The sequence below is a fragment of the Neofelis nebulosa genome, chromosome 16 (assembly GCF_028018385.1).
Source record: "Neofelis nebulosa isolate mNeoNeb1 chromosome 16, mNeoNeb1.pri, whole genome shotgun sequence".
NCBI classification, from domain to species: domain Eukaryota; kingdom Metazoa; phylum Chordata; class Mammalia; order Carnivora; family Felidae; genus Neofelis; species Neofelis nebulosa.
In genome coordinates this window covers 25,983,096-26,003,428 of record NC_080797.1, presented here as the reverse complement: position 1 = coordinate 26,003,428, position 20,333 = coordinate 25,983,096, and the positions used below count along the sequence as shown (strand labels likewise).

The 20,333-nt window shown below is 38.4% G+C and overlaps 1 protein-coding gene and 1 long non-coding RNA gene across 16 annotated transcripts in view; one reads left to right on the top strand and one right to left on the bottom strand.

Moving 5' to 3' along the window:
* The window catches only part of CEP112 (centrosomal protein 112), a 413,866-nt gene that overhangs the window by 14,481 nt on the left and 379,052 nt on the right, over positions 1-20,333 (top strand). The window lies entirely within an intron of this gene.
* On the bottom strand, positions 176-4,772 carry LOC131497409 (uncharacterized). The gene is made up of 2 exons (XR_009254964.1): positions 4,538-4,772; positions 176-506 (listed from the first exon to the last, which is right to left on the bottom strand). It is a non-coding gene; the product is annotated as an uncharacterized LOC131497409 (long non-coding RNA).

The following is a 20,333-nucleotide window of genomic DNA, read 5'->3' as shown; positions in this document are numbered from 1 at the left end:
AGCTTATACTTGAATTTCTTTTCTTTTTCCCTATCGAGCGGTATTTGTTTTGATTTAATGATGACTTAAAGGTAAACCCCATTCAACTGTGCTTTCCCACTAGAGCACTAAACTTAAGGATTTTTAGTGCAAAGAAAGATAAACTTCTAAGTTTTGCAAATACACAAAAAGGAGATTATTGTTGTAGGATAACTTTTGGCTCTTACGAGGGATAGATTTACATTGGGCTTTTAGCAAATTTTGAATTTTACCCTTGGCACTGTTTTCTGAAATGTCAAAATGTTGCACGGTGGCAGTTGACATGGATCGTACTTTATGCTTCATCCTCACCGTTCTCTTGGTAGTTTTCATTTTTTGGAATTTGGTTTGGTTACCAGTGTCATCTCTCTTTTGTGCTGTCATTTTGTTCAGTTTATTCCTTAATCAGATGGAGAAATGTTATTAGCGATGTGAAATGTCTTCCTGGTTGACGCAGCGCGGTTGATGGTTTTCGGGCCTCAGGCATTCTGGTGGAAAAGAACGGACGAACACAACGTGAGAGATCCAGCCCATGTGAAATGTTTTGATGAGAGAGGGGACACAAAATGGAGAGGCGAAAAAGGAAGGGGTGATAGAATTCAGGGTGCATTCAGAAGATTAAAAAGAGGTGAATAGATGAGTCCCTAGCACACGGTGTGCAGTGCTTGGTCTTAGCAGTCGTAGGAGATTTAAAAGTAGAGGAGGTGTTACTGTGGAATTTTCGTTAGCCTTATAGCAGATCAACGGAGGTGTGAAGAGAATGTGGTCTGCATGCAAAAGAAAACACAGTTCTCGGTTTGGCTGAAAAATCGGTGAGATCTCACAGTCCGTGAGCTTGGTGTTTGCCAAAAGTTTCTTGCGCGTCCAACTGAAAGCCGCGTTCCTTCTAGGTATAATGCATATGGAGTTTACAGTATAAAGGTGAACTAAAGTAGTTTCCCATATCTTGGAGCTGAGACCAGAGGTTGGAAACTGACGATCTTCTTGGACTCAATGAATCACGTGCATAGATTTGCTTTGTTTGACGTCTGTAGTGTGTTTAAGGATTTTGAACGAGTTATTCGAAGTGAACAATTGGGAGTTTTACATAAAAACATAATTTTCTGGGGGTGCCTGGTTGGCTCAGTCAGAAGGGAATGTGACTCTTGATGTCAGGGTTATGAGTTTGAGCCCCGTGTTGGGTATAGAGATTACTTAAATACATTAAAAGAAACCAAAACTTAAACAAAAACCTGACTTTCTGGGCTCCTTAAAAAACTAGAGACTCAGTCGTCTTTCCAGAAGCCAGTCACACGTGGGAGTTAAGTGACACTTGGTTACTGCCCCAGTAAATGCCTTCGCTATTCGCTGCTCATTTTTGGCACTGACTTTGAGATCAGTCGCATCTCTGTTTGACTATGAACTTTTTCTCCCCTTTTAAGTAGGGTCGAGAGGTGGAAGAAGTATTTGTTTTAACGCTTTTGCATCCTATCACAAGTGGAAAAAAGAAAGGTAGACGAAGAGGGGTCCGAAAACTCAAGAAGAGGAGGGAGACCACATCTTTGTAGAAGTGAAGAATGTCCCTACGTCTGGCAGCATAATCACTCGTTTGTTACCCAGATCCTGCAGAAATTCGCTTTCTGATGTTGTTTTAGATAAACAGGGAAGAGCATTAAGTGCACGGATTAATTTCCATGTAGTGGTTATGTGTAGTTGTGGGGATATTCGTGAAGATTGAGGTGTGTGTTAAATTGAGGCTTAGGGTAGAAAACAGACTTGAGATCTCAGGAAATCCAAGTAATGGACTTTCCTTTCTCGGAACAGAGGATAAAGTTTAAGAAAATTTAGTGAGAATATTCTTCAGATATTACTTTTCTGGAAAATGATACCATAGTGAAATCTCCATAATTAAAAACATTTTTAAAAATTTTACTTATTTGTATTTATTTATTTGTTTACTTATGTATTTATTTTTGAGAGACAGGGAGAGAGGGTGCAAGGAGGGACAGGAGAGGGAGAGGGGGAGTCCCAAGCTTGCCCCACGCTCAGTGCAGAGCCCAATATGGGGCTTGATCTCATGGCGGTGAGATCATGACCTAAGCTGAAATGAAGAGTCAGATGCTTAACTGACTGAGCCACCTGGGCGCCCCCAAATCTCCCCAATTTTAACAAATAACTTCTTTTTCTTTGTTGCTCACCTATAATAAAATGGCATTTGATGCAAATTATTCAAGTATGAGGCGTTAGTTATCAGTTATATAATAAGTAATTAATGGGAAAAGCAGGTAGTTCTTTGGTCCTACTCAACCCTTCAGATCTCACAATTCGAAAAAATCTTGCCTGACACCCCAGGTCTATTTAAGTGACTCTGTGTTTCCTTGTTCGTGGCGTGCAAAGTCTTCTGTTTCTGTTCTCCGTGCTAGACTGTAAATGTCAGGAGGCAGGGACTGTGCTTTCGCTATTTGCACTGTGTTTCCAGTGTCTCGCACCGGGCGGGGACCTCTTGGGAACCACGTAAGTATTTATATTTGATAAGTGCTTACATGCATGAGTGACTGTGTTGTGTCAGGCACTGCCACTTACTTAATTTAATCTGTACAAAAACCTTTGGAGACAGGTAGATTGTGACAGAGAGGATGGCCCATAAGGATTAAAAAAAAAAAAATCTTTTAGGACAAGTTGAGGAAAGGATCCATTTTATTTATTTATTTATTTTTTAAATTTTTTTTTTTTTCAACGTTTTTTATTTATTTTTGGGACAGAGAGAGACAGAGCATGAACGGGGGAGGGGCAGAGAGAGAGGGAGACACAGAATCGGAAACAGGCTCCAGGCTCCGAGCCATCAGCCCAGAGCCTGACGCGGGGCTCGAACTCAGGGACCGCGAGATCGTGACCTGGCTGAAGTCGGACACTTAACCGACTGCGCCACCCAGGCGCCCCGAAAGGATCCATTTTAGAAGTTAAGAGAGGTGTGGGTACAGGCTATAGAGATGCCCTTCACACACCGTGAGTGATCTAAAGACACTGAGCTGGGAAAGACAGACTGAATGAACTGTCTTTCTGGTCAAGTGCCCGAATATCACCAAGGCTAATTGACAGCCATTTAGTGCTGCAAAAACAAAAGCTCTCAGACTATCTTTTCTTCTATTGTTCTCTTCGTTTCATTCCATCATATTTGCAAATTTTAATTGGACTTAAAATTTGAAGCCACAGGTCCACGAATTAACAGATATTTGTAATTTTGTGAACAGGAAGGCATTAAAAAGAGTAAAACTGACATTTCTTTTAGCTAATGGCAATCAAGTTGATTTAAAAGCCAAGTAAACACATGATGTGTGAGAGGAGATCAGAAGGGGCGGGAAGAGCCCTACTGATGGTCTTACTGTGCCAATGAAAAAGTCAATATCTGCTACTGTTGACCTAGTACATCTCATCAGTTCTGCAAGAAATTGTTTTAAAAAGTTTAAGAGGCTTATAATATTTGACACATGTATGTTTTTATAGTGAATAATTTATTGTTACTTAGAACTGAAGTTTAATGCTGCCTCATAAATTTTACAAGCACTTCAACTTGTCCTTTGAAAAACCTCTTTAATCTTAAAAGATTTTCCCCCTTAGTGTTTCTTTTTTGATCACTTTATAAAATCCTGCTTTACTTAGACCTTTTTGTATGTGAAGTATTTCTAATGGCATTTTAGATTATGCTGTTTGTGTCCTAGCCTTTTCATATTGTTAAAGATGCAGGGCCCTTTTGAAGCCTCTTTGTTAGGCCTCCCTATTCAGGAGAGGTGGCACCTTCCCTTTACCTTTATTCTTCCTGTAAGAGACGGGGCGTTCTTCGTTCTAAACACGTTAGAAGTAGTTTGAGGTTATATGCTATCGTGGTTACTCTCATGCTTCCCCCCCCCTCCCCCCAATACACATCATCCACTAGTAAGCTTAGCATTTCACATTGGATTGCTTCAACACGTAGCTAGTCCCATCCTCGTTTTATTCTTTGCTTTCCTTTTTCACCTTTCTTGTTGAAGGTTATGTTATTACCAGTGTTTTCTTTTAGAAAAACCACTTTTTAAATTGCATTGCTGTTTTATTAGAGATCTATTACTGTATTTTAATGTCAAATATCTGCTTTTCTTTTTAAAAAAAATTTTTAAAGTTTATTTTGAGAGAGAGAGAGAGAGAGCGAGCATGAGCGGGGGAGGGGGAGAGAGAGAAAGAGGAAGAGAATTCCAAGCAGACTCCGTGCTGTCAGCACAGGGCCCCGTGTGGGGCTCGATCCCCTGAAGCGTGAGATCGTGACCTGAGCCGAAATCAAGAGTTGGATGCTTAACTGACGGAGCCACCCAGGCACCCCCTGCTTATTTTCTTGACAGTGAAAAATTTACCTACATTTGAGTTTGGTGCATGGTTTTACAAAATATTACTGATGAGACCACAGACTTAGATCTCATCCCTGTACAGTTGGGCTAATTTCATTTAGTTCTACAACCATGAGCTGTATCCATAGATACTACTTCCTGGTCATCCTTCGGGTACTTACCACTATGATCTGGTAGAGACCTTAATTGCCTTTGCGGTTGATGGACTTCCGGGTAACTCCATGGTCCTCCTCTGGGTGTTCACAGTCTTATAATCCCTTCCTCTTGAGTTCAGGCAGGACCTGTGACTTGCTTCTCATAGGATATGGCAGTGGTGATGGGATGTCATTTCCATGATTACATTATGACACATAAGGCTCTGTCCTGCTAGCAGACTGACTTCAGAGTCTTGCTGTCTTTTCCTTGCTGGCTGTGAAGAGCCAGGCTGCCATGAATTCTCTAGCTCTCAGGAACTGAATGCTGCCAACAACCACGTGCACGGGGAGGGTGGATCCTTCCCCGGTAGAGCCTCCAGATGAGAACCCAGCTCTGGGCAAACCATGATGGCAGCCTGCATGGCCCTAAGCAGAGGACCCAGCCCAGCTGTGTCTGTACTTCTGACCCACAGAAACTAGGAGAAAATACATCTGTGTCGTTTAAAGCTCTTCAGTGCGTGGTAATTTGTTATGCAGCAGTAGATGACTAGTACAGTTTTTATCCTCATTTTGGGAAATGATACAACCCATATACAATACATGCTTCTTGTAAAAACCTCAGAGTAGAAATATGTGGAGTAAAAAGTCAAAGTCTTTCTCTCCATGTCCTCCTTACTCCACTTTGCTCATGGGAAGTAATAGTCATCAATAATTTGGTGTGTATCATTCTACAGTAGCCACGTAGCCACACATAAGTTATTAAAAAATTATACATTAGTTTATACTGTATGTCCTGTGGTGAGACTGGCTCTTTTTCCACTTCACTGCATCCGAACCTGTGTCATGTAGCCTGTGCAGTCTTTTTAACCGCCGATAAGAATCCCTAGTGTGGCTCGACTGTAATTTAGCCTGTCTCTGTCGCTTTTAATTCTTCACGGTTATAAAGAATGCCTTCGCATCTCGGTACACATACCATTATGCATCTGCATGTATTTTTTGGCTACTGCTGATGCTCAAGAAAGAAATCACTGTTTTAGTAGCCCGGTACGTTAACAAATTTAACGGATAAGGGATTGGTGGGATTATTATCAGGTACGCCATCTTGCGGATTGACAACAAAAATCTATTTGGGCTAGTGTGGAGAGATCTCTAAGGTACATAAAGTTTCAAAGAAGTTTATAAAAGCATAGTAAGCTTCAGTGTATGTGTGTGCATGGTGTATTTCAAAGAGGATATATGGACACACATGTGTACGTGTGTTTGCGATATTTCTGGGTGCCACATGTGAAACAGTTTTACCTTTAGAGAGAGGGACTAGTCTGGTGTGGAATGTTAAAAACTTTTTTGTACATACGTCTATGTTAGTTTTAATAGTCACATACTTATTTTTGATAGATACTGTCAAGTTGCCCTCCGAAATACCATCTTGTTAAGATGTTTGGGCATATACAATAGTGATGCATATTCACACATTTAACTATATATAATTGTACAGATTTAAACATAAGAATGAAATTTTCCCAATAAATAAGTATTTGTGGATTTCACTTGTATTTCTAATTTGTTAAAACAGAAATCAGGTGGGACGAGTTGTGCCATTTATGGAGCACCTACTGTATGCTAGATACTATTCTAGAAATCTTTTACAAGTTATCTGATTTCATCCTCTCGACCCTTCTGTGAGGCTGACGTGATGGCCCTTTGTATTTATAGATGAGGTAACAGCTTCGGTGAGGTCATACCACGTTCCCCGTGATGGATCCAGTTTTGGAATCTAGGTCTTGATGATTTTAATTTTTTTTTAATGTTTATTTATGTTTGAGAGAGAGACAGAGACAGAGCATGAGCAGGGGAGGGGCAGAGAGGGAGGGAGTCACAGAATCCGAAGCGGGCTCCAGGCTCTGAACTGTCAGCACAGAGCCCAACACAGGGCTTGAACTCACAGACTGTGAGATCAAGACCTGAGCCGAAGTCGGACGCCCAACCGACTGAGCCACCCAGGCGCCACTTGGTTTGATGATTTTAGACCCTGTGTTCATTCTAGTCTAGTCTATCCTGTAGGCACAAGTACCGTATGCAGCAAATGTGGAAATTCCACTTTCATCCATCATTTTCCCCCACTCAAGCTGTATCAGCAGTCCTGGGCGACTGTGCCTTTGTTCTTGGTTATTTCTAGGTTGAGCTGAAATGAGGGAGTTTGCCTTTGTTCAGATCTCTCTTCTGACACTTGGCAACTGTGTCCTCAGGCAAGTTACTTAATTTCTCTAACCTCCAGTTTCATCATTTGTAAAATGGAGCTAGAGAGCCTCTGACAGGGACCTGAGAAAGTGTTAGCTGCGGCCACCTTCATCACTGGCGTGGTGATTGTTATTTCAATAGTTCCTGCAGGAGCATACTTGTTAGATGGTTTGACCATTCTTTCTTCTCTAATTAGCTAATCTTCCTAAAGGATATTATCTTCAAATCCATCAGTCATTAATTATTTTGAGTTACTAAAAATCATTTGAGAATCACTTGAGAAAAATAGATTAATGGCTATGTGGAAAGCTTCTCAGCGTAAGTATGAATCCTGCACACTCTTAGAGGAAGGTGGGAGGGTATTTTAAAAGAGGCTTTGAAAGAATCTTTATTTCGATAACTCAACAAGTCCTTCTTCCCCCCAGATAGAAGGAATACAGTGTAGCTGGCCCCTTTTTTCTTTTTGCATTGTGCCACACACCCTGAATTAGAAGCTAAGTAATAGTTAGACATAAGTTCATGTCGTATCTATGTATTCTTTTTGTGTATTCTCCCAAACACGGAGCATGGAGATAATATGTTGTATTCTTTTCTTAGGATTCTATGAAAAATGTATTGAAGCTTCTGTTTAATGGCTTGTGATTATTTTTATGACTTTTCAGTGAAGTATAATGTGGTCTGGTAGCTTTATCACCAAAGTGCAGTTAGGGTCTAGGATAGAAAAGATGAAAAGAATGATTTAATACCACTTAACTATTTTTACTTGAAACTTTGCTTAAGAGTTCCGGGTTAGGAGAGGGTGGGGGGGGGGGGGGGGGAGGCAAGATGAATCAGCCTGCCTCCCAGTGGAAGAAACACAAGGATTCTACTTAACTGTAGAGGACCTTGTTCATGAAAAAGGAAGGCATTAGTTTAGATTTCTTTAGATGCCATTTTATAAAGAGCCACCATCTAGATGACGTAAAAATTCTAGGAGTGTGCAAACAGAATTATTATTTACTGTATATTACTCTTACCCTATGAGATTTAGGTTATGTTTATATGAATTAAAGTTTTATCTTTTAATTTATATTGTGTCCTCTAAGAAAGAAATTTGTTCATACCTGTAAGAAAGGACTTGGAGAATAATTATCCTATTTTAAGTGATTATAGAGGACTATAATTTTTGCATCTTGCTTTAATGAGATCCTTCCATGGATTATTTGATGCCAGATTTTAGTTTGGAATGAGGAATCTAATTATAGCCCTGCCCTTATGGAAAATATGATTTGCTTTACAATGATCCTCTTTATGATGTGGTTTTCCAGGAATGCATTGCGGCAGAAAGCTGGGACTGTGTATGTCCTTTAAAAATGTCTCCCATTATAGCTAACATTTCATTGGCTCGTGCAGTTTAATGACATGACCAGCAGATGGTGATCAAGTATAATGAAAACGTACTTGTGATTGAGTATGTTCATCTATGTGAAAAAACATTTTTCACTTCAAAAATAATGACGTAATTTTTTAGTCTGGATACTTAAAAAACTGCAAAAGAAGCTTTTTCTTTGTTAAACTCCATTTTTGTGTGTAAGTGACATTAACACTATAAATAGCCCTGCTCCTAAATTGTTGGATGAATTTATGGGGTTGCTGATCAGTATCTTTCCTTCCTAGGGATTCTTTATATCCAGTGGCATAAATAAATATGGTTAGGATTACACACAGTCAAACATCCTTAGATATTTACAAAGTACATTCATTACATTTACAAACAGCCCCGTTGTTTGGGCAAAGATAAATTCTACAGTAACACCATCCCGTAGTACTTTGTGCAGTGGTGGAAATGTTGTATGGCTGTGCTATCCAGTACAATAGCCACTATTCACATGTGACTGTTGAGCCCTTGAAATGTGACTAGTGTGACTGAGGAATGGAATTTTAAGTTGTAATTAATTTAAATAGCTGTATGTGATTTAGTGGCTCCTGTATTGGGGCTTGGCACTGAAGACCCGGGTCTTCTTTTGGGCCACTGTAAAGCCTGACCTAGACGGAGAGCTGCTGTCTAGGTGGGGAAGCGGGATGCAGACTGGGACCTGGAGTTGGGTGTTGGTACCTATAAACTGCCTCCGCCACAGGGGAGCCCTTTTATCTGTGCTTACTTGCGATTCATGGGTATCTCTTCTTTGATGATAATCACCCATGAGCAACACCTAGTTGCTTTTCTGTTCGGTCAGTCTCAGGTTTCAGAGGAGCTCTTGCCAATAAATCTTTTTTTTTTTTTTTTTTTTTTTTTTTAATGTTTTTTATTTATTTTTGGGACAGACAGAGACAGAGCATGAACAGGGGAGGGGCAGAGAGAGAGGGAGACACAGAATTGGAAACAGGCTCCAGGCTCCGAGCCATCGGCCCAGAGCCTGACGCGGGGCTCGAACTCACGGACCGCGAGATCGTGACCTGGCTGAAGTCGGACGCTTAACCGACTGCGCCACCCAGGCGCCCCATCCAATAAATCTTTTTGAAAGAAAGAAAAAGTAATCATTTTCCTTAAGTTGATTTTTTTCATCATTTTGTTTGGATAAAACACTTAGCATGGATTACATGTGATTCATTGGATGCTTATGATACAGTGGCTGCTCGTTAGGTGGACACTTATCCTTGAGCTCTACAAATAAGTCTGCTGCATAAATGAGGAATGGAAACTGTTTCTTAGGATACTCCATAAAACATAATGTTTCACGCACTCATAAAACCACCTAACTACTCATTAATTTTCAACATTAACACATTAGTTAAATAGCATTCTTCGGTGTTTACCAGGTCAAGGAAGTGGCAACAAGTTGCAACTGAGATAGAATTGCTTTGAGAACAATGGCTTGCATTTTTCTGAGGCTTTTTTTTGTTTTGTTTTAGTGAGTCAGATTTTTGACGTATTTAGTTGCTTTTTAAAAAATTTTAACGAGTGGGGCTTTGTAATAGCATCTTTTTATTTCACAGGCAACTTTCTTTTTGTGAGGTCATAATATTGAATAGTTTTGATTGTCCTTTTAATAAAAAAAGATGACAGTAAGTTTATAAGTATGTTACCATAAAACTTAATTTTAAGGGAATTGAAATACTCTCTGAGTGTTGTACTGTTAAACCAGAGATCAGTTAATAAACGTTGACTTAATTGTACGGTTTTTATTTTTAAGTTTTAAAATCGAATGTTATTTTGAGGTAGGAAATGGGGAAAGCAAGAAGTCTTAAATTGTTTATGAATCTCTGGTCATTTTTTTAGTTTTGTCAACCCATCTCATTTTTTGTTCCATTTTGTTTTGGTTTTTCTTTTTATTCCTAATAAAGTTCCCTTTGAAAAATTAAAATAATATGTTGTGGATCATTGGAAGGTATTTTTATTTTCTTATTTTCCGGGCAGTTTGATAGTTTACTGCATTATTAGCTGTTGCTATTTATTTTTATGTTTCATTTCCATTTGGCAATGCCTTAAGAAGATGATTCTCCAGGTGGTGTGTAACATTATTAGCCGCTGCTTAGATGAATGCAAAGATATGAAATCTAGTTAATTCTCATTTTAGTTTCCTGATCGTTTATAATCTAGTAGTTGTGTAGGAGTCGTATGACTCTTGCAATGTTTTACAACTGTGAAACATAGTGTACATGTAAAAAGTGCACGAAAATAGGGGCGCCTGGGTGGCTCAGTCACTTAAGCATCTGACTTCAGCTCGGGTTATGATCTCACGGTTTGTGAGTTCGAGCCCCTCGTCGGGTTTTGTGCTGACAGCTCGGAGTCTGGAGCCTGCTTCCGATTCTGGGTCTCCTCTCTCTGCTCCTCCCCTGCTTGTGCTCTGTCTCTCTCTGTCAAAAATAAATAAATGTAGAAACAAAAAAAAAGTGCACGAAAATATGCAGGTACAGTTTAAAGAACAGTTATAAAATAAACATCCCTATACTTTTAAGCCACCCAAGAAATAGCATATGATAGTACTCCAGGAGACCTCGGGTGTCCTTCCTGACTGGCTCCTCTTGTCATCTCCTGAGAGGACCATTGTCCTGTCTTTCGTGTATATCATTTCTTTCTTTTTTTTTTTTTTTTTAATTTTATATAAGTGGGACCATACTTAATATATTATTTTGAAGCTTCTTTTTCTCATGGTTTTCAGATCTATCCTTGTTAATAAATGTGGCTGTGTTTCATTCTTTGTGGCAAACTTTTAAAGTCAATGTGTAACATACAAGACTTAATCAAAGCTTGGTGCAGCTTTACAAAATGAATACCTGTATGTAACCATCTTCTAAAGCAAGAGAGAGACCATCCTCAGCTCTCCAGAAAGCTCTCTCTTGCCCCTTCCCCATCATTTACCATCCCACCAAATAGTAACCACTATTCTGCATTACATCACCGTAGATCAGCTTTAACAGTTTTTGATTCATAAAGCGTGTTCGCTTTTTTCTAGCTTCATTGGCTCAACGTTATGTTGTGAGATTGATTCGCGTTGTTGTGTTTAGCAATGGATTATTCTTTTTTATTTACTACTGTGTGAATGTATCGCATTTATATATGCATTCTACTGTTGTTGGATATTTGGTTTTGTTCTGGGTTTTGGCTGTTACAAATAATTCTGCTGTGAACATTCTCGTACATGTCTTTTAGTGCCCATGTGTGCACTGTGTTGGCTTGGAAGTGTCCTTACAGTACATTCTGCCAGAGAGTTTTCCAAAATGGTTATGGCAATTTACTTTTCCAGGGTAGGATTTCAGAGTCTGTGGCTCCCCCACTCTCCCAATACTTGGTTTGTCCGTTTCGTTTAGTTTTAGGGATTCTAGTATGGTGTGTTTTAATTTGCATTGTCCCACATGGCTAGTGGCATGGAGTACCTTTTCCTATGCTTTTTGGCCACTTGGATGTCCTCTTTTGTGAAGCTGCTATTCATTTTTTAATAAAACATGGCTTCTCAGTGTTTTTTGATTTGTCACGGTTCTTTGTCTATTCTGGATACAAATGTACATATCCAGAATACATTTTTTGTTGATCTACGTATGGCATATATCTTCTCCCACTTTCATTGGTGTGATCTGTCGAATGTCATTAACTTATATTATAGTTTTATTTGTTGTTTGTCTCTGATATTGTTTGTGCTTTTTTTGTGTGTCCCGTTTAAGATTTCTTGCCTTGCCTATCCCAAGATAATGGAGATACTTGCCTATGTTGCCTCTAGAAGCTTTCTTATCTTTCTCATTTAGGTATGTGCTTCATCTGGAATTGATTTTTATGTATGAAATGAGGTAGGGCTTTCTCCCACCCCTAGTCAGCCCAGGATAGTGGAGGGATAGCCATTTAATCCAACATCTTTAAAAAAAAAAAAAAAACCCAGCCTTTCCCCACTGCTGTAGTTGGCATCATTATTGTAAACTAGGAAATCTTATTTGTGTGGGTTTATTTCTGGACCCTCGTCTCCTCCATTGGTCTATTTGTCTATCTGTGTGCTATTACTGTATGCCTTAATTACTGCAGCTTAGTAGTGTAGCGTATGCATTCCAGCTTTCTTTTCTTCTCCAAGATTGCCTTGGCTCTTCTTGGTTCTTTACCTTCTCATTTAAATTTTATAATTAAAATTGTTTTTAATGTTTATTTTTTTGAGAGAGAGTGAGTGAGAGTGAGTGGGGGAGGGTCAGAGAGAGAGAGGAGACCCAGAATCCAAAGCAGGCTCCAGGCTCCAGGCTCTGTGCTGTCAGCACAGCCCCCGATGTGGGGCTCGAGCTCACAAACTGTGAGATCATGACCAGAGCTGAAGTCGGCCACTTAACCGATTGAGCCACCCAGGCGCCCCCTAAATTTTACAATTAGCTTACCAGTTTATACACACACACACACACACACACACCTCTGTTGACATTGTAATTGGAAATGTATTGAGTCTATAGATCAATTTAGGAAGAGTTAATATCTTTATAATATGGAATTACACTCCCAAGCCCAGATAAACAGTGATCTGCTTTTCGTGTCTATGGTTTTGCCTTTTTTAGAAATTTCATCTGAGTGGATGAAATACATAAATACATACATAAACTATGTAGTCTTACGCATCTGATTCTTTCACTTAGGGTATTGTTTTTGAAGTTCATGTTGCCTGTATCAATAGTTCATTCCTTTTTAACCCTGGATGGTATTTCGCTGATGAGTATATCACATTTTGTTTATCCATTTACCAGTTAATGGATATTTGGATTGTTATCAGACTTCGGCTATTATGAATTATGCTGCTGTGGACATTCATACTGCAAATTTTTGTTTGAGCACATGTTTTTCATTTCTTTTGGGTAGATATCTAACAGTGGGCTGTATAAGTGTATATTTAACTTTTTAAGGGAAGTAGCAAACCATTTCCTAACGTGGCGGTGCCATTTGACATCCCTGTTAGCAACGTGTGAGTGCCTCAGTTTTTTCACATCCTCACCTCTTGGTATTATCAGTGTTTTTGATTTTGGTCATTTTTTTTTTTTTTTTTTTAATTTTTTTTTCAACGTTTTTTTTATTTATTTTTGGGACAGAGAGAGACAGAGCATGAATGGGGGAGGGTCAGAGAGAGAGGGAGACACAGAATCGGAAACAGGCTCCAGGCTCCGAGCCATCAGCCCAGAGCCCGACGCGGGGCTTGAACTCACGGACTGCGAGATCGTGACCTGGCTGAAGTCGGACGCTTAACCGACTGCGCCACCCAGGTGCCCCGATTTTGGTCATTTTAAGGGGCATGTAGTGGTATTGCATTGTGGTTTTAATTTGCATTCCCCTAATAACTACTTGTGCTGAGCATCTTTTCATGTGGTTAACGACCATTTGTATATCTTCTTTGGAGAAATGTCTGTTCCGATAGCTACCTGCTCCCCACATACCCAACTACAATCAATGATCACTAGAGACATTTCTGAAAGGGTGAATAATGGGAGGTACAAGGGAGTCACTGGTTTCCACAGCAGTTCTGAAATCCAGTTGGGCAAATACTGGAAACTCCTTAATCAAGGCTCAAGACCTGGGACTAATATTGCATGTCTCCTAGCTCCTCCCACTGGGCTCTTGAGTCCATCTTCTGAGTTCTTCCCTTTTCATGAAAGATAGCATGTATTTGCAGCTTAGTACTTTTCTCAGCCTGTCTCCCTCCAGAAGAATTTTGGACACTTTTGTACTCTTATCTTTTTCAGTCTAGGGGAGCAGTGATTTTGCTGAATAATTTTCTCAAAACCTTTGTAGACCTCCTGTGCATCTCTTTTATGTTCATTCCACTAGACAAAAGCCACATGTATTAATCTCATTGAGATTCCCTTTCCATGTTGGGTTGCTTCTGACAAGATTGAGGGATAATGACCTTAACCTTTCTAGAGGCTCTGTTGTTTGATTGAGAGAATCTGTAAAGCATCGCCTTAATCTTTTTAAAGTTCTCTGTGTGTGAATGTATAGTACTCTTGATGTACCACCTTTGATCTTTTTGATCTTAAAAAAAGGTTTTTCATTTATACTCTTGGCTTTTTCTCTAGGCGGTGCTCGGATTTCACTCGGGTGCCATTTCTTAGTTCAGCATCTTTTGCTAGCTGGAGACTGAGAATTTTTAAAATCATGAAGTTCTCGTTCTTTTTTCTTAGGTGTCCTCCACTTAGTTTAATTTATTACTCTTCTGTTGCATTTTACTCTAAGCAGCAAGAAATACTTTGCTTGGAAATCTCCGTCACTATATCACTCATCCAACTTATTAAGCACGTCTTCTGTTTTACATGTTACTTAAGGTGATAGTGTGGCCACTGCATAAAAGGATCCCTCTCCTGTTTTTCAGTAACATGTCTCTCACTTCCTCTTGAGTTCTCACTGGCAAATCTCACTTGAGTCCTCAAGTCCAGATTTCTACTAACAGCCTCTTCCGGTCAATTTTGTCTTTTTTTTAGTATACAAATCAAAGTCCTTCCAGCCTCTGATGACTACCTGGTTCAAAAGACACTTCCACTTTTTAGGCGGTACCTCGTTCCTAGGTACCAAAGTCTGTATTAGTTATCTATTGCTGCATAACAAATTGTTCTGAGTGTTAGCAACTTAAAAACAACAAAATTTATTATCTTGTAGGCATGGCTTAGCTGGGATTTGTGGCTCAGGTTCTCTTGTAAAGCTGCAGTCAAAGTATTTGTGGGGTGTTTGGGGGCATCAGTCTTAGGGCTCTCATTCAGAGGCTTCTTTAAGTTTCTTGCTGTTCAGACTTCTCCAATGAGCAGCATGAAAGATGGCAGCTGGCTTGCATTGAAGAAAAGAAGCAAGATGGAAACCAGGGTCTTTTTTGTAAGCTAATCTTGGAAGTGATGGCCTATCACTTGTGTTATATTCAGGTTATTGAAAGTAAATCACTAGATTCAGTGGATACTCAGAGAAAAGGGTTTATACAAGGGCATGAATGCCAGGAGATGGGGGTCATTGGGAACCATATTAGATGTTGCCTACCACACACCTAGAACAAGTACTAAAAATATAATAGACATATAACCAGGAAGAAATATAACTAAAGAGATTAAAATGGAATACAGTAATATAGTCAACATAAAAGTAGGTAGGGAAGGAAGAACAGAGAAACAGAAGATGGGACAAATATAAAACAAATAGCAAAATGGCAGACCAAGTAGAGCCATGTCAATAATTACATTAAATGTAATTGGACTCAACAGTCCGGTCCAAAGGCAGTGAATACTAGATTGGATTTAAAAAGCAAGAACCACGTTGTATGTTATCTATAAGAGACATACTTTACAATACAAAGACAAGTAAATTGAAAGAGTTGTGGAATGTAAAGAGATATAAAATGAAAACAGAAGCATAAGAAACCTTAAGCCAAAGAGAATTATTAGAGACAAATATAATTATTTTGTACTGATACAAGAATAAGTTCATAAGTATGACATAACAGTTATAAATGTGTATGTAGCAAATGATAAAGCTTCAGAAATATGCGAGTCAATAAATAACAGCCAAAGGAAGAAATAGACAAATCCACACACGTTGCAGATTTTAACACCTTTCTTAGGAACTGATGGAGCAGAAAATTCAGTGAGGATGTAGAAGACGTGAACAGTGCACTGACCCATCTCAACCTCATTGACGTCTATAAAACACCCCACCCAACAAGTACAGATTACACATTCTTTAAGTGTGCATGGAATGTTCATCCGATAGGTCATGTCTGGTCATAAAAGAAATCTCAGTTGGTCACCAAAGATGAAAGTTGCACAATATATAGTCTGACCTCATTTGAATTTAATGAGAAATGAACAGTAATGGTACTGTGTATCCAGGAAAGCCCTAAAATATTTATAAGTTAAAAAAAAATCATTCTAGAAAATATCTTATTTTATTATTAGTGCTTTCTTTTTGCTTTTTAAAAGAAGTGTATTTTGAGGAGAGGGAGTGCCCACTGGTGGTAGGGGCAGAGAGAGAGTGAGAGAGAATTCTAAGCAGGCTCCGCACTGTCAGCGCAGAGCATGATGCAGGGTTCAAATTCACAAACTATGAGATCATGACCTGGACGGAAATCAAGAGTTGGACACTTAACTGACTGAGCCACCCAGGTGCCCCATTTAAGATTTTATTTTTAAGTAATCTCCACACCCAATGTGGGGTTTGAATTCATAACCCCAAGATCAAGAGTCTCTCCGACAACTGAGCCAGTCAGGTGCCCTCCAAAAATCAATTATACCCATTGGTGAGGAGAGAAATCACAAGGGAGTTTAGAAAATATTTTCAAACAAATGATAAGGAAAATACAATACATAAAACTTTATGAAGTGCAGCCAAGGCAGTGCTTAAAGGGAGATTTAGAGTTTTTAATGCTTATATCAGAAAAGAAGAGATATCTGAAATCAGTGATCATAGCTTCCCCCTTTTGAAGCTGGAAGAGTAAGAGCTAAGTGGACCCAATGTAAGTGGAATGAAGGAAATAAAATAGATGAGTGGAAATCAATGGAACAGAGAATAGTAGAGAAAAATCAATGAATCAAGTATTGATTTTTTTGAAAACTAAATAAAATTGATAAATTCTGGTCAGACTTATCAAATAAAAAGAAATATATGGACAAATATAAAAACCTGTAGAATTTTCCTTTCGGTTTATAATTCCATTTTTAGGGGCGCCTGGGTGGCTCGGTCTTTTGAGCGTCCGACTGCAGCTCAGGTCACGGTCTCGCAGTCTGTGAGTTTGAGACGCACGTCAGCTGTGCTGACAGCTCAGAGCCTGGAGCCTGCTTTGGATTCTGTGTCTCCCTCTCTCTCTGCCCCTCCCCCGCTCATGCTCTGTCTCTCTCTCTGTCAAAAATAAATAAACAGTAAAAAAATCTATATATATAATTCCATTTTTATTTTTTATAGGAGTAGAAAGAAATATGTGTAAAATAATTATAAATATACGTTAATGGGTATGCAGTATCAGCAACATAAACTTGTGGGGAGAGGTGTGGAGGTATGAAAACACAATGTACCAAAACTTAGGAGATTCCGTGAAAGCAGTGTAAGAGGGAGACTTAAGGTTGTAAAAGCTTGCATTAAAAAAGAATAAAGATCTCACATGGACAACCTAAGTTTACATCTTAAGGAACTAGAAAAAGAAGAACAAACTCCAAAGATAGCAGAAGAAAGGAAATAATAAAAACTAGAGCAGAAATAAACAAAATGGAGAATGAAAAAATATTAGAAAAAAATGAAACCAAGAGTTGTTTTATTCAGAAAAAAATCAACAAAATTGAAAAACCTTTAGCTGAATTGCTTAAAAAGAAAGAAGACTCAACTGAAATCAGAAAAGAAAGGGGGGAGTATTACAACTGATTTTACAGAAATAAAGAGGATTATAGGTATGATGAGTAGATGTATGCCGACAAATTGGATAAACCAGATGAAATGGACAAATTACTAGAAACAGTCTACCGAGACTGAATCATGAAGAAATAAAATCTGAAAAGACCTGTAACTGGTAAGGTTATTAAAGGAATATTCAAAAAGCTCCCAACAAAGAAAAGCCTAGGACCAGATGGCTTCATGGGTGAATTCTACTGAGCATCCAAAGAATATTTAACACCAATCCTCCTCAGACTCTTCCAAAAATTGAAAAAGAGGAAGCACTTTCAAATTCATCGCATGAGGTCAGCATTACCCTGATACCAAAGCCAGACAAAGACACTACTGGAAAACTACTGACCAGTTTCCCTGATGAATATTTATGTAAAAATCTTCAAAAACAAAAAAAAAAAACAACCCCAACAAAACAAAACCAGCAAAGAAAAGAAACAACAACTAGCAAACAGAATTCAGCAGCACATTAAAAAGATTATACACCATGACCAAGTGGGATATTCCTGGAATGCAATGAGAATTCAACATATGAAACTCAGTCAGTATAGTACACTGCATTAACAGAATGATTGAAAAAGCCACATGATCATCTCAAATGATGCAGAAAAAGCATCTGACAAAATTTAATACCCTTTCATGATAAAAATAATAAACTAGGAATAGAAGGAAGCTATTTCAAAATAATAGGCCGTATATAAAAAACTGATCACTAACATCATACTTAATGGAGAAAGACAAAGACTTTCTAATCGCCAGAGTGATTAGGCAAGAAAAAGAAATAAAAGGCATCCAAATCGGAAAGGAAGAAGTAAAATCATCTCTGTTCACAGATGACATGATCTTATACATAGAATATGTACATAAAATATACATAGAATATGTATGTATTCCATACAAAACTGTTAGAACTAATAAATTCAACAAAGCATCAGGATAAAAAACCAACACACAAAAATCAGTTTCATTTTTTATATCCTGACAGTAAACAATCTGACAAATTAAGAAAATAATTCCATTTACAATAGCATCAAAAAGCATAAAATACTTAGGAATAAACTTAATCAAGGAGGCAAAAGCCTTGTACACTGAAAAACTACAAAATTAAAGAAGACACTAGTAAATGGAAACACATTCTAGTGTTCATGGAAGACTTAACATGTTAAGATATGGTCAATACTACTCAAAGTGATAAATGGATCCCATGTAGTACCTATCAAGATTCCAGTGGCATGTTTTTCTGTTTGTTTGTGTTTGTTTTCAGAAATACAAAAATACATTGTAAAATTCGTATGGAATCTCAAGTGACAATGAATGGCCAAAACAGTCTTGGAAAAGAAGAACAAAACTGGAATACTCATACTTCCTAATTTCAAAATTTATTGCAAAGCCACAGTAATCAAAATAGTGTGGTATTGGCATAAAGACAGACATATATAGAATAATTGAGTAGAACAGAGACCCCAGAAACAAACTCTTACATATATGATCAAATTATTTTTTGACAAGGTGCCAAGACCACTCAATAGGAAAAGGACAATTTTTTTTTCAACAAATTGTGCTGGGGAAACTGGATGCAAAACACATGCAAAAGAATGAAGTTGGACTTTTACCTTACACTATATATAAAAATTAACTCAAAATGGATCAAAGACCTAAAACATAAGAGCTACAACTATAAAGCTCTTAGTTGAAAATATAGGGGAAAAGCTTCATGACAGTGGATTTGACCATGATTTACTGGATATGACACCAAAAGCACAGACAACAAAAGAAAAAAGATGATGAATTGAGTTATATCAAAATGGAAAATTTGTGTCTATCAAAGGATGCAGTCAAAAGAATGACGAGACAACCTATGCAGTGGGAGAAAGTATTTGCAGATCATACATCTGAAAAACAGTTAATATTCAGAATATGTAAGAAACTTCTACAACTCAATGACAACAATGAAATAACAACTTGGTCAAAAAATGGGCAAAAAAACTTGAATAGACGTTTCTCCAAAGAAGATGTACAAATGGCCAGTAAACACATGAAAAGATGCTCAACGTCAATAATCATAATAATCATTTTGGAAATGCAAATCAAAACCATAATGAGAGGGGCACCTGGGTGGCTCAGTTGGTTGAGTGTCTGACTCTTGATTTCTTTGACTAGGTCATAACCTCATGGTCATGGGATCAATCCCTGTGTCGGACTCTGCTCTGAGTGTGGAGTCTGCTTGTGATTCTCTCTCTCTCTCTCTCTCTCTCTCTCTCTCTCTCTCTCTCTCTCTCTGTCTCTCTCTCCAACAAACCATAATGAGATACCACCTCACACCTATTAGTATGGCTACTATAAACAAACAAATTAAATGTTAGCAAGGATGTGGAGAAATTGGGACCCTTGAGCACTCTTGGTGGGAATGCAAAATGGGGTAACTACTGTGGAAAATAGTATGGCAGCTCCTCAAATAAACTAGAAATAGTTACCATCTGATCTACCAATTCCTCTTCTGGGTATTTATACAAAAGAATTGAAAACAGGACTTGACATGTTCATGGTATCCTTATTTGCACTAGCCAAAAGGTGGAAGAATTCCAAGTGTTCATCAGTGGATGGATGGAAACAAACTGTGGTATATACATACAGTGGAATATGAATGAGCCTTAAAAAGGAAGGAAATTCTGACATGTTACAACACGGATGAAACTTGAAGATATGCTAAGGGAAATAAGCTAGTGACAAAAAAGACAA